Source organism: Chiloscyllium plagiosum, chromosome 9 (genome assembly GCF_004010195.1).
Source record: "Chiloscyllium plagiosum isolate BGI_BamShark_2017 chromosome 9, ASM401019v2, whole genome shotgun sequence".
Taxonomy (NCBI): Eukaryota; Metazoa; Chordata; class Chondrichthyes; order Orectolobiformes; family Hemiscylliidae; genus Chiloscyllium; species Chiloscyllium plagiosum.
The window spans coordinates 18,757,598-18,770,436 of NC_057718.1; the positions used below are offsets into that span (position 1 = coordinate 18,757,598).

At 42.0% G+C, this 12,839-nt stretch overlaps 1 long non-coding RNA gene across 1 annotated transcript in view; it reads right to left on the minus strand.

Moving 5' to 3' along the window:
• LOC122553210 overlaps nucleotides 1-11,967 on the minus strand; it is a 34,910-nt gene extending 22,943 nt beyond the window's left edge. The window contains exon 1 of the long non-coding RNA XR_006312632.1: nucleotides 11,881-11,967. This is a non-coding gene — a long non-coding RNA (uncharacterized LOC122553210). The remainder of the gene's footprint in view (nucleotides 1-11,880) is intronic.
• Nucleotides 11,968-12,839: the final 872 nt, after the last annotated feature.

Consider the following 12,839-nt stretch of genomic DNA (forward strand, 5'->3'; position numbering starts at 1 on the left):
TTGTCCCTGCCTGCCCTGACTGTTTGACTCACCTTTGTTCTCAACTGTACCAGTCTCAGATTGATCTCTTTCTTCACTATCTCCCTGCGCCATCCCCCTCCCCCACCTGACCTTACTAGTTTAAATCCTCCCGAGCAGTTCTAACAAATTTCCCTGCCAGTATATTAGTCCCCTTCCAATTTATGTGCAATCCGTTCTTCTTGTACAGGTCACTTCTACCCCAAAAGAGATTCCAATGATCCAAAAGTGTGAATCCTTCTCCCATACACCAGCTCCTCAGCGTCCCCTTCCAATTTATGTGCAATCCGTTCTTCTTGTACAGGTCACTTCTACCCCAAAAGAGATTCCAATGATCCAAAAGTGTGAATCCTTCTCCCATACACCAGCTCCTCAGCCATGCATTCATCTGCTCTATCCTCCTATTCCTGCCCACACTAGCTCGTAGCACTGAGAGTAATCCAGATATTACTACTCTTAAGGATCTCCTTTTTAAATTTATGCCTAACTCCCTGTAATCTCCCTTCAGAATCTCAACCTTTTTCCTTCCTATGTCGTTGGTTCCAATATGGACAATGACCTCTTGCTGGCCCCACTCCCCCGTGAGAACATTCTGCATCCTCTTTGAGACATCCTTGATCCTGGCACCAGGGAAGCCACACACTATTCTGCTTTTTCGCTGCTGGCCACAGAAACGTCTGTCTGTACCTCTGACTAGAGCATCCCGTAACACGATTGATACCTTGGTAGCCTCGTTGCATTAGAGCCAGTCTCAATACCAGAAACCTGGCTGTTCGTGCTACGTTCCCCTGAGAATCCATCACTCCCTACATTTTCCAAAACAGCATACCTGTTTGAAATGGGTATATCCACAAAAGACTCCTGCACTAGGTGCCTATCTCTCTTGCCTTCCCTGGAGTTAACCCATCTATGTGACTGTGCCTGAGATTTTTCCCCCTTCCTATAACTGCCATCCATCATATACTGTTGCTGTTGCAAATTCCTCATTGCTTCTAACTGTCTCTCCAACCGATCCATTCAATCTGATAAGATTCGCAGCCAACAGCATTTATGGCAGATATATTCCACAGTAACCTTTAAACTCTCTTTAAACTCCCACATCTGACAAGAAGTACATATCGCTCTATTAAAGGCCATTTTTGATCCTTCCCAGTCTACAGACCCAAAAATTAACACCGTCTTATTCCTCTACAAACACTGCCCCAGGTTAAATTAATAGTTATGGCTTATATTTTAAGTTTTTTTTAGATTAGATTCCCTACAGTGTGGAAACAAGCCCTTCGGCCCAACCAGTCCACATCAAGAGACATGTCTCCAAAAACATATAATCAAGAAAGAACCCAGTCTACTCACTACTGCAGATTGTCTGTAGGCCACACTTAAAACAACGATTAACTTATCTGATTCTGTGCTGTGAACTTTACTCAAACAGTTCCTCCAAGATCAGTTATGAATTTCACTGTTTACTAATTTTCCCCGATGCACTCCGCTGTCCAATGATACGTGAATTCAAACAGCAAAGGCAGTAACTGTGCAGGTTCTCTCTCTCTCTCTCTCTCTCTGGCACTGACCTGACCATGTTCTTCCTTTATCTATTCTTCTCCCTTTTGTCTTTTTTTTCCAAAGTTCCAAAACAATGCAACAGCATATAAAACAGTAATTGCTGCTCCTGGAATTCGAGGAATTCCTGGAATTCCTGGAATCACCTCTAAAAAGGAGCAGCTGTTACAGCCAGAAATTTTTCCTAAACTTCATCTTGGATTACCCAGAATCTATCTTATTTCTAATTTGCATGCATGAGCGTTATGTTACTAATTCCTCTTATATTTAGTTAATTCATGAAAGTTACTAATTCTTTTTGTTAATTCATGAAAGCCTGGTTAAATTGGCTCCTTCTAAAACATAGTAGATACACAGGTGGCTGGAAGAACACAGTGATGTTGACTTCTCCACCTCCTGATGCTACCTGGCTTGCTGTGTTCTTCCATCCTCCTGCCTGTCTACTTTGGATTTTAGCATCTGCAAGCTTTTTGTCTCTCCTTCTAAAACATAAGTTAATTTGGCACTAGGAGAAATGTATCTGCAAGGAAAGGGAGTGACTGGTCTCACTTCCTCTTTTGAAGTTGCTGATTTCCATGAGACTACAGTTCCAGGCAACCTTTCTTTGCCACATTGAAGCAGCCAATCTACAGTAGGTTTGACATGAGGTCAGGACTATAATAAAAAAATTATTTCCATCACAATCACAGGACACTATGAGAAGAAGTGTCTTACAGACACTGAAAATATCACTCTGGTTTAAATTGCAGTATCTTTTTAATTTCATTCAATGTTGTTTTCCATTGTATCAGTGGGGCTGCTTGGTTTGAAGGGAGGCTTGTGCATTTGCCTTTCTGACAGTGACACTGGATGAACCCAGCCTCACTTCTATTGGTTGGCATAAAGGTGGGAACTAACGCTTCTCCTTTCCTGCCAACCCCATATTTAAATGGAGAATGGCATTCTCTGGCAAGGTTAAATCTCAAAAGGACAATCAACCTGCCAACTGCCTGACACTGAGTAACAGTAATGAGCTGCGAAAAGTCATCAGGTGCTCTGTGAAAAGGCAGCAAGGTGTGATTCACAGCATGCCCGAAAAGTGGAACAGAAGTAAACTATTTCGACATCATCAGCATTTCTCGTGTTTGACTGATAGCAATATTCGGGTAGCTATATGAAGTTACTACTACAAAGCTTGACGTGCAGAATGAATGGTAAGCTCACACTATCAGTCATCTTTCTAAACTGGAAACACTTTTGAAATATTCTTAAACCACTCAAAGGCACAGTTATGGAACTAGATGACTAACATTTTCAAATGCCAGTTTTCAGCCAATCCAATTCACTCCACATGATATCAAGAAATGGCGGAAGTCACTGGATACTGCAAAAGCTATGGATCCTGAAGATTTGTACTCCAGAACTAGTCAACTGATCCAGCACTGCATTTACCTGACAACGTGGAAAATTGCCTAGATATGGCCAGTACACTAAAAACATAGCAAATCCAATCAGCCAATTACCCCATGTCAGTCTATTCTCGAACATGAGCAAAGTGACATGAGATACTGTTGACAGCAATATCAAGCAGCACTTATACAACCATTGCTCACTGATATGTCAGGCTCTGCCAGATACATGGGGTTCCTGATATACATCCTTTGGTCTAAACATGGACCATGACCTGAAGGGGTAAGGTGAGAGCTTCTGACATCAAGATAGAATTTAACCAAATATAGCATTGAGCAGTCGTGGAAAAACTGAAATCCATAGGAATCCAGCTCCAGGCATAGTTGGTGCAGAGTCAAAAAAACTGGCAGGGACCCCATTCACTGTTCTTCCCATCACTTGATTAAATGCCACCTCACCACCTGCAAACACATCTTAGAGGATGGTGCCTACACAAATACAGAACCTTGCTTCTGACCACCCTGTTACTCTGTTCCCATGACCCGAAAGCCAAGAACTCCCCACAGCACTTACTTTTGTCCTGGATCCTCTACTAACATTCCAGGGTACACTTTCAGCAGCAGCTAGAACCCTCTTTGATTGGCCAGCTGCTCTTCTTAAGCAGGCCATGCACCCCGGCTCTTGATTTAGGGCAAATGCCAACGGTCTCCATTGTCATTGCCTGATTGATTTGTTGCTTGGCTGGCCTTTTTCAGGAGGAGGTAGCGCAGGTCTCCCATTGGTTCTCCAGCCAAATGATGAGATGCATCATCAAGATTCCATCATTTGGGTGAAACAGTCACTTGTCAGCAATTTTGCCAAATCGGGCAGAGGCAGACACACCATCCAAGTAAGGTTAGCTGGCAGGCTCACCAAGCTGGAGGATAAGTCAGCAGCTAATCAGCTGAGAAGGATCTACAGCCTGTTCCTTCAGGCAAGAGAGAAAAGGCCTCTATTCTGAGGTTTTGGAAGTTTCAAACTGGGAAGGGCTTCAGCAACTGTTCTTCCATTGTGATGGGTAGCCTATGGTCAGACAGGTGGCTGGAGCAATCAGAAGGCACCCTCCAGACCTAGCTCAGTTGGCTGGCAGGCTGGCTGGTAATAGAAACTGAGGCCAATTCCACTATCTGGCTGAGACCACTATGGAACTGGTCAATTAAGCCATGTAGCCCTCCCCCTCCCTGAACCTGAGGTGTGCTAACTCGCAGGTTAGTCTCACCAATAGTGGTCTCTCTGTCTAATGAGAGAGCAACCTATGGTCTGCTGGAACTATGCTGACTTTTGTTTTCAGCCTGCAGACTGATGGCCCAGTTTTGATGTCTTGGTCAGTCCGCAAACTGGAAATCTCCAGCCAGCCACTGTAAATGGGGGAGTAACAGTTGGCATTTGACAACATTGAACATGTACAATCAGATTTCTTAAATGAAAAAAAAGGTGGTAAATGACTGAAACTGAAGGAAACAAATTTAAGACAATTGGCAAAAGTACTTGGTAGGGGGTGGGTGTATGTGTGGCAGGGGTCATGAAACATGTGGGGAATTATTTTTAGAGAGCGAGTTATGATCTGGAATGCACTGTCTGAACTATGGTGGATGTAAATTCAACAGTCACTTTCTGAAGGAGATATGAAATATATTGTAAGGAGAAAAACAAATTGCAGAGCTAGAAGGAATGAGCAGGGGAATCAGGCAGCTCTTTCAGAGAGGCAGCACAGCCACAGTGGATCAAATGACTTCCTTTACTTGCTTTCTTTAACCCCATAAACAGTTGGAATTTTATAATCGTTAAAATAATATCAATGAGCACCCAAATTATTACCAACTCAGTCTTTAAAAATTGCTTCTGGCCTTTTTTTCGTAAATCAGTGGACCAGATGTCTCTCCATGAGAATTATGCCAGCAGAAAGTATTTTGTTTCAGACATTAGTCGATGCTTGAACACTGCCAGCAATAAATTAAAATACTTAAGTGAAGGTTTTATCATCCCAACTGGTAAATAGCTGGGGGGAGGATGGACCCTGCAGGTGGTTAAGCCCTGAAACCGCCCCCCCGCCCCCCTCCCCCCCCCAACCCAACTAGGGGCCCCATAGTCAATAACTCAGGCAGAATTTGGGAATCTTGTCACTTCAGCTATGTGAAGATTCATTAACAACTCCGTGATTTCACAGTTGACATCTCCAATTCATTCCTTAATCATGTCACTGAGGTTCAGTATTTAAATCAAATGGGTCATATCAGTTGCAACAGCTAAAAGTTATCCAAAAGGTAAATTTCACCAATTTGTACCCGCTTTTGATTGAGTTGTTAGATTTTACTTATTTCCAGTTTAAAAAAAACAAATTGAACAAAGCCAACTCTGAACACAGACATACCTATGCTTGTTCAAGGATGTTCCTAATTAAAACGGGATGCCCATAAGCAGAAAACTTCATGGTCAATTTGCAAATTTGTTTTGGGAAACCACAAAATGAACTGTATCAAGTATTTTTCAAAGTGAAGTAGGTTAAATATTTGAAAAAGGAAAATGTAAAAGGATATGATAAAACAGCTGAAGAATGGGACTAAATGAGGAGATAGAGAGAGGGGGGGCTGTGAGAGACTGAGAATTGGCACAGGCAGGATATACTGAATCGCTTCCGTCTGTACGGAAAAGTTTTGTGAATAATAATTCTTACAGCTGTGTTTATAGGGCAAAATATGGAAAGGAGTTGATCTAAGTCACAAGGTGCATCTTCTTCCAGGAATTCAGTTCAATTTAGATTTTGGGCTGAATCTTGAATTTTTTGGCTAAGTCATAGATTGCGTCAAGTTTATAGAAGGGCTTTTTTGCTGCAAGGGGCCTAGTGAACTCCCTTGTTATACCAGACTCTCTTATTTTACCTTACTAAATTTGCCTGATTATCTCTCTACCCTGTACCTATGGCATCCGTCAAGTCTGATTCCAGCCCCACTTTACCACATGCAGCTCCCACAATTTACTTGCCACTCAATGGATATCCAAGAATTCATTGGCATCCCTTACATCAGCATTATCTTTAAAAGCCTACTACACACCTGAACAAGCAATGTTAGTCCAAACCTGTTTGTCCAGTTCCTCACATTTACCTAAACATGAAAGACAGGGCAGAAATTTCACAGAGCAGGGGCGGAGGACACAACACCAGGCTATGCTAGCCTGGCCCAAGGTTACAACCCAAGTTAAAGCTATCTCTGCCATCTGGAAGAAAAGCAAGCACTGTAGGACACTAGGACCTTCCCTACTCTGCCAGTGTGAGCGCCACCATCTTCTCTCTGATACATCATAGTCACTCTATCTCTGCTAATGAACCCACTTGTCATCAAGGCTCATGCTCTACCACTCTACTATTGCCTGAAACATGGTTCTCACTCACTCTCTCTCACCCCAACTCCTAACACCAGTAACTCTGCAAACCCTCTGTACTACCTACTCACTCACTTGAAACACTTTCCCATCTGCACCAAAAGTATCAACTGTACCACCCAATTCCATCTCCTTAATTCGAATTAGAAGAGCCTTTATTGTCACATATATTCAATGAGTAAAGTGAAAAGTTTATATGTTCTAATTATAGCGTCAACTTAGATACAAGAGTACCTAGGAACAGCTTCTTTACTTACAAGGTTTTAGACAAAACAGAAATAAAATGTTCAGCATTACAGAACTAAATGTTCAGTATGGCAGACCACGCTGGCACTTAGGTTCCAGTCCACATCACGCCAGGTGGCCACTACAGGAGGCCGCTGCATCAGGCCAGGAGGTCACCATGCCATGCCGGGGAACTGCTGCATCAGGCTGGGAGATCACCATGCCATGCCTGCGAACTGCTGCATCAGGCCGTGAGGTCACCATGCCATTCCAGGAGTCCGCTGCATCAGGCCAGGAGGTCACCATGCCATGCCAGGTGGCCACTGCAGGAGGCCGGAGGGTCACAATGGCATGCCGGGAGGCCACTGCTTCAGGCTGGGAATTGTGACTCACCAGAAGCCAGGGTTCATCAGTCCCTGCCAGAGGTTGCTGGAGGGTGAGAGTTAAAGGGGAAAAAATGGAGAGGAAGAAAAGTAAAACACTAGGAAGAAGGAAAAGAGAAGAGAAAGAAGAAAAGAAAAGGAAGAGCAGGCAGAGCAGATGAACTCCTGCTGGAGCATTCTACTCCACCGCAATTTGCAAAATATGTCTGCTTAATGTCTGCGATTCTCTCATTTCATGAGGAAAATAATCCCCAATAGGGCAGAAAGACTCAAGCCAAGCTGATTCAAGGCAAGGTTGTCTCACATTCAGCTCTTTATTCTTTTCAGGAGATGTTTATTAGGGATAGTCAGCATAGATTAATGCAGGGAAGGTCTTGTCTCACAAACTTGAGTTTTTGAGGAAGTATCCAAAATGATTGATGAGAGCAGAGCAGTAAATGTTGTTAACTTGGACTTTAGTAAAGCCTTTGACAAGGTTCTGTCTGCATGGTAGAACAATTAGTAAAGGTAAATCACATGGGATTCAAGGTGAGTTTGCCAATTGGATATAAAATTGGTCTTATGGTAGGAGGCAGAAGGTGGTGATAAAGAGTTGTTTTTCAGACTGGAGCCCTGTGACCAGTGGTGTTCCACAAGAATTGGCCCCGAGTCCACGTTTGTTTGTCATTTATATAAATTACTTGGATGAGAATGCAGGAGGCATGGTTAGTAAGTCTGCAGATGAAATGAAGAAGAAGGTTATTTGAGATTATTAGGAAATCTTGAACAATTAGTTCAATGGGTTTGAGGAGTGGCAGATGGAGTTTAATTTGGATAAATGTGAGGCATTGCATTTTGGTAATACAAACAAGAACAGGACTTATACAATTAATGGTAAGGCCCTGGGTGATGTTGTAGAACAGGGAGACCTAGGGGTCCGGCTATATAATTTTTTGAAATTTTCATCAGAGGTAGACAGATGGCTAAGAAGGCATTTAGCACACTTGCCTTCATTTCTCAGACCTTTGAGTAAAGGAGTTGGGATGTCATTTTGAGGTTGCAGACGATGTTGGTGAGGACTGTTCTGGTGTACTTTGTTATGCACTGAAGTCTCTTTTAAAGGAACTCAGACACTGTTGAACAGCTGATGGAAAGTAAATGAAATTAAATTTGCTCCATTTTAGTTTCTTTTCAGAGATTGTGAGATCAGAGGTAGGCATTTAGCTAAACTTAGAACTGCTAATCAAACACTGTTACAAGCAAAGTGATGAATAACGGCCAAAGATGCATAATCAAAGAGTTTTTTTAAAGATTGTTTATTAATCCATTCATGTGGAAATTCAAGCATGTATTACCAATCCTTATTTACTCTAGAGATGGTGGTGATGAGCTATCTTTTTGAAATGCTGAAGTTCTTGGGAAGTAGGGACACATGTAGCTATGAGAAGGGAGGTTCCAGGCTTAAATTTAGTGACACTGAAGATAAAAAAGTATATTTCCAAGTCAGGATGGTGTGCGACTTGGAGAGAAGCGTGCAAGTGTTGGTGTTTCCATCCATGTGCTTCCTCTGTCCTTCTGGGTGATATAGGTCATGGATTTGGATGCTGCTGTCAGAGGAGACTTGGTGAGTTTCTGCTGTGCATCTTCTAGATCATAAATCCTACTTCCTCAGTGCATTGGTGGTGAAGGGAGTAAATGTTGATTATGGTGGATGAAGTGCCATAAAGTGGCTGTTTTGTCTTTGAGGTTGTCAAGTTTCTTGAATGTTGTTGGAACTGCACTCATCCAGACAAGTAGAGAGTATTCCATCACACTCCTAATGTGTGCATTGTAAATGATTTAGACAGGCTTTGTGGAGTCAGAAGGTGAGCTATTGGCTGTAGGATTCCTATCCTCAAGCTTGTTCTTGTAGCCACACTATTTATATGGTTGGTCCAGTTCAGCTTCTGGTCAATATTACCCAGGGTGTTGGTAGTAGAGAATCATCAGTAGTTATGCTATTGAATATCAGGGGGTGTTGGTTAGAATTTGTCTTGATGGATTTGGTCATTACTATCACTTGTGTGGTACAAATGTTAATTGCTACTTACTTGGATGTTGTCCAGGACACAGACTGTTTCAGTATCTGAGCAATCACAAATGGTCCTAAATATTGTGGAATCATCAAGGAATATCCCTACTTCAGACAGCTGTTGACTTTGACCAGTAACCCAAAGAGCTTACCATTAGTGGACCAATCACTCTGTGTCTCTTCTGAAGAAATGATAGAATCCAGGAAGACCAGAGATCAGACGGTCTTGGGAATCAAAAGGAACATCTCATTAAATCCTGTGGACTGGTGCAATGTTTCCCTAGACATTCTGCCTACACTCATAACTCAACTTATTTTTTTATTTGTTTGTTTGTCTATATATACGTGCAAGAGTTTTAAAGGCATTTAGAACATCGACCAGTTGTTATAGAGTCATAGAGTCACACAGCATGGCAACAGTCACTTCAGTCCAACCGGTCCATGCCGAACATAATCCCAAACTAGACCTGTCCCACCTGCATGCTCCTGGCCCATATCCCACCCAACCTTTCCTATTCATCTACTTATCCAAGTATCTTTTAAACATTGTAATTGTGCCCACTTCCTCAAAGTTCATGCTACATGCAAACCATACTCTAAAAAGATTTGCCCCTCACACTTTTTTTTAAATCTCTCCTCTTACCTTAAAAATATGCCCTAGTCTTATAGATTTATTTTGCCTGTGGTTAGCATTTCTTCATTTATAATAAATAGTAGTTCTTCTTCTGTACAGGAATTTGGTCAGTGTTTTCTCTTAACCTAAATGCATTAGCCAGGTATATTGGGGTTTTTGAGTACTTTGATTAAATTATTATCATTTGTGTGCACCCTGGGAAAGTGAGACTCGAGCATTAGTGCACTTTTCCAAGTGGGTAATGAGCCACCTTTGAACCAACCCTTCAGTCGTGCAAATGGGACAGGAGATATAAAGGGATGATGATGGTGATGTTCGACTGTTGCTTCACTAATCTGTTGGACAGCTCTCCCAATTTTGACAGAAGCTCCCAGATGTTGGTAAGATGTATATTGCAAGTCAATATGGCAGTGTTTATCACTGTCATTTCCAGTATCTAGGTGTTTGGTGGGTGATCTGTCTTTAGGTTTTGTAGCTGTATGATACAATCCAGTGGCTTGTTAGGCCATATCAGAGGGCAATTGAGAGTCAACTACATTGCTGTGGCTCTGGAGTTGCATGTAGACTAGATCAACTGAGGATGTCAGATTTCTTTCTTTAAAGTGTAATAGTGGATTTTATGATAATTGATAATGGTTGCATGGTTCGCATTAGGCGAGCTTTTAATTAAAGATTTTTTTACTGAATTCAAACTCCACCGTCTATCATGATGCGATATGAACCCATGTTCCTGAAACATTGGCCAAAGGTTCTGGATTGCTCAACTATAACAGTACTACTGCACTGCCAGATTCATACTTGCACAGAGATACGGTCCTGTCACCAAGTCTCCCTTTATTTACTGATGCACAGTATACAGGCTGTGATCAGCCAACTCAGAGTCAGTCCTCAACTGAGGAGATTCTAACTTCTTATTGGTCAGGCAAGGCTTTTTTGATTGGGGCTGTTAACCTGGATCAATCAAGAGCCTCCCAGTTAACGAGGTTCCAATTACCACATCCCTCCACACCCCAAGTCTGGGGGTGTAGGCCTGGTCTTTCGCTTGTAGGTTCTTTTGCGATGTTTTTGCCCCAGGTCCAGTTCCTGACTCGGACTCAGACACAGGTCGTGTGTACCGCACTGTGGCCCATCTCTTGCGTCAGGAATTGTGACAACGGTGTTGAGTCTGCATCCATTTTGGAATCTGAGGTTTCCTTGACACTAGAAGGTGGGGGAGCACCTGCAGTTTCAGCTGGGCCTTCTGGTTAGTTGGAGGGCCAAGTATGTTTTGTTTCTACCCTATTTGTGAGGTAACAGCTTTTAGGTGATCCATGTGTTTGTTAGGACTGTATTACCTCCCTGAACTTTGTAAGTCATGGGCCCTGACTTCGCATCAACTTCACCCTATGCCCATATCGGGCCATTTCCATGGTTACAGCATTAAACTTCATCTCCTGAATTAAATGGTCTCTCTCAATTAGAGGAGGCATTTGGCCAGCATTGGCGTTCCTACTGCCATTTCATCCTTACCCCGTAGGAGGTTGTGGGGTTTTGCTGTGGGTTGGCTAGGAACCCTCTGCTCATGACATGCCATGCACAAGGCTCTGCAGTTGCCTACAATCACGTTGTGTTCCACAAGCTCGGTCAGATAGGTGAAAGTTTCCACTTCCATTGGGATGTCCTTTATCTCCTATGCTCCACTTGCCACACTTTCTAATAATAAAACCAATTTTAATGTCTGTTTGAAGTCCAGTTGGGCCTCAGCTAGAAGGCACTTCTGAATGGTTACATCATTAATGCCATATCCCAAATAGTCCCTCAGCATCTTATTCAGGGTTAACCAAAAATCACATGCCTCTGCCAGTCATCGTAACCTCGCCAAAAATTCCAAAACAGATACCTCCGGTTCTCTAGCAGCCAAATAAAACTGATATCATCTCAGGATTAGAGGAGATTTGGGGTAGTAATATTCCTTAACCAACACTGTCAATTCTTGGAAGGCTTTAGTGTCTGGTGCCTCTAGGAAAATTAAACCCCTTATAACCAAAAATACTGCAGGTCCACATACAGTCAGAAGAGTTACTCATTGCTTTTTCTTCTGTTCCAATGTAATTTGCCCAGAAAAAATATCACATTGTCTCAGCATACTGGGCCCAATCTTCAACAGCAGGGTTAAATGAGTTAAGCTTCCTGAATAGAGACATGATGCTAGAAATGCTTACCACAACTCTAAGATGATAGTTGTAAGCGAACGTTCCTTCGGTACGTCCTGTTTTCTCCTATTGCCACTGGAATAACGTCATCCTTTATTTACCAGTGCACAGAACACGAACTGTGACCAGCCAGCTCAGAGTCAATTGAGGAGATTCTATATATAGTTATTACCTATTATATATTTTTTGTTTTTCTTTTAATCTTCCAGTTATATATATATTGTGTGATCAGTAGACATTTTAGATACACAAAACTCAAAATTAGGGCATGAGAAAATAGACAGATGGTGGTTTCTATCCAATAACAGCAATTTCAGTTATATTGGTCAGCCAAGGCTTTCCTGATTGGCCCAGGTTAACAACAACCCCAATCAAGAGACTCGCAGTTACTGAGGTCCACTTAATCCCAATTACTACAAAACTACGAATAGTTTTAGCCATGTGACTAAAGCTTCAGGAGTCAACAATCAAATAATGAAGTAACTTTGGGGTTCCCTCATCAGAAACTATTGTGTTTTGGGGGAGATAAATGTAGAGTTAATTGATTCAATCAATCCACAATGAGATATAGGAAAAGGAGAGACCTTACAGGCCATTGAGCCTTCCTCATCATTCAACTAGATTATGGTGGAACTTCGACATTAATTCCAATTGCCCATTGTTTTTATGTTGTCAGTCTCAAGATTCCTATCAATTTTCTGACTTGAACATACTGAGGGTTCAAAATGTGCATAAGCGTGAGAGTATAGAACATGCAAGGGGAAACTTTAAAAGGAAATCAAGACATCAAAAAAGGGGACATGATAGAGTAATGGAAGGTAAAATAAAGGAAATCTTAAATTATTTTATAAGTAAATTAAAGATAAAAAGATAACAAGAGAAAGAGTAGCACCCGATAAGGACCATTGCAGTAATTTGTACATGGAGCAAGGGTGATAAGCATCTAAATGAGTACTTTGTGTCAGTGT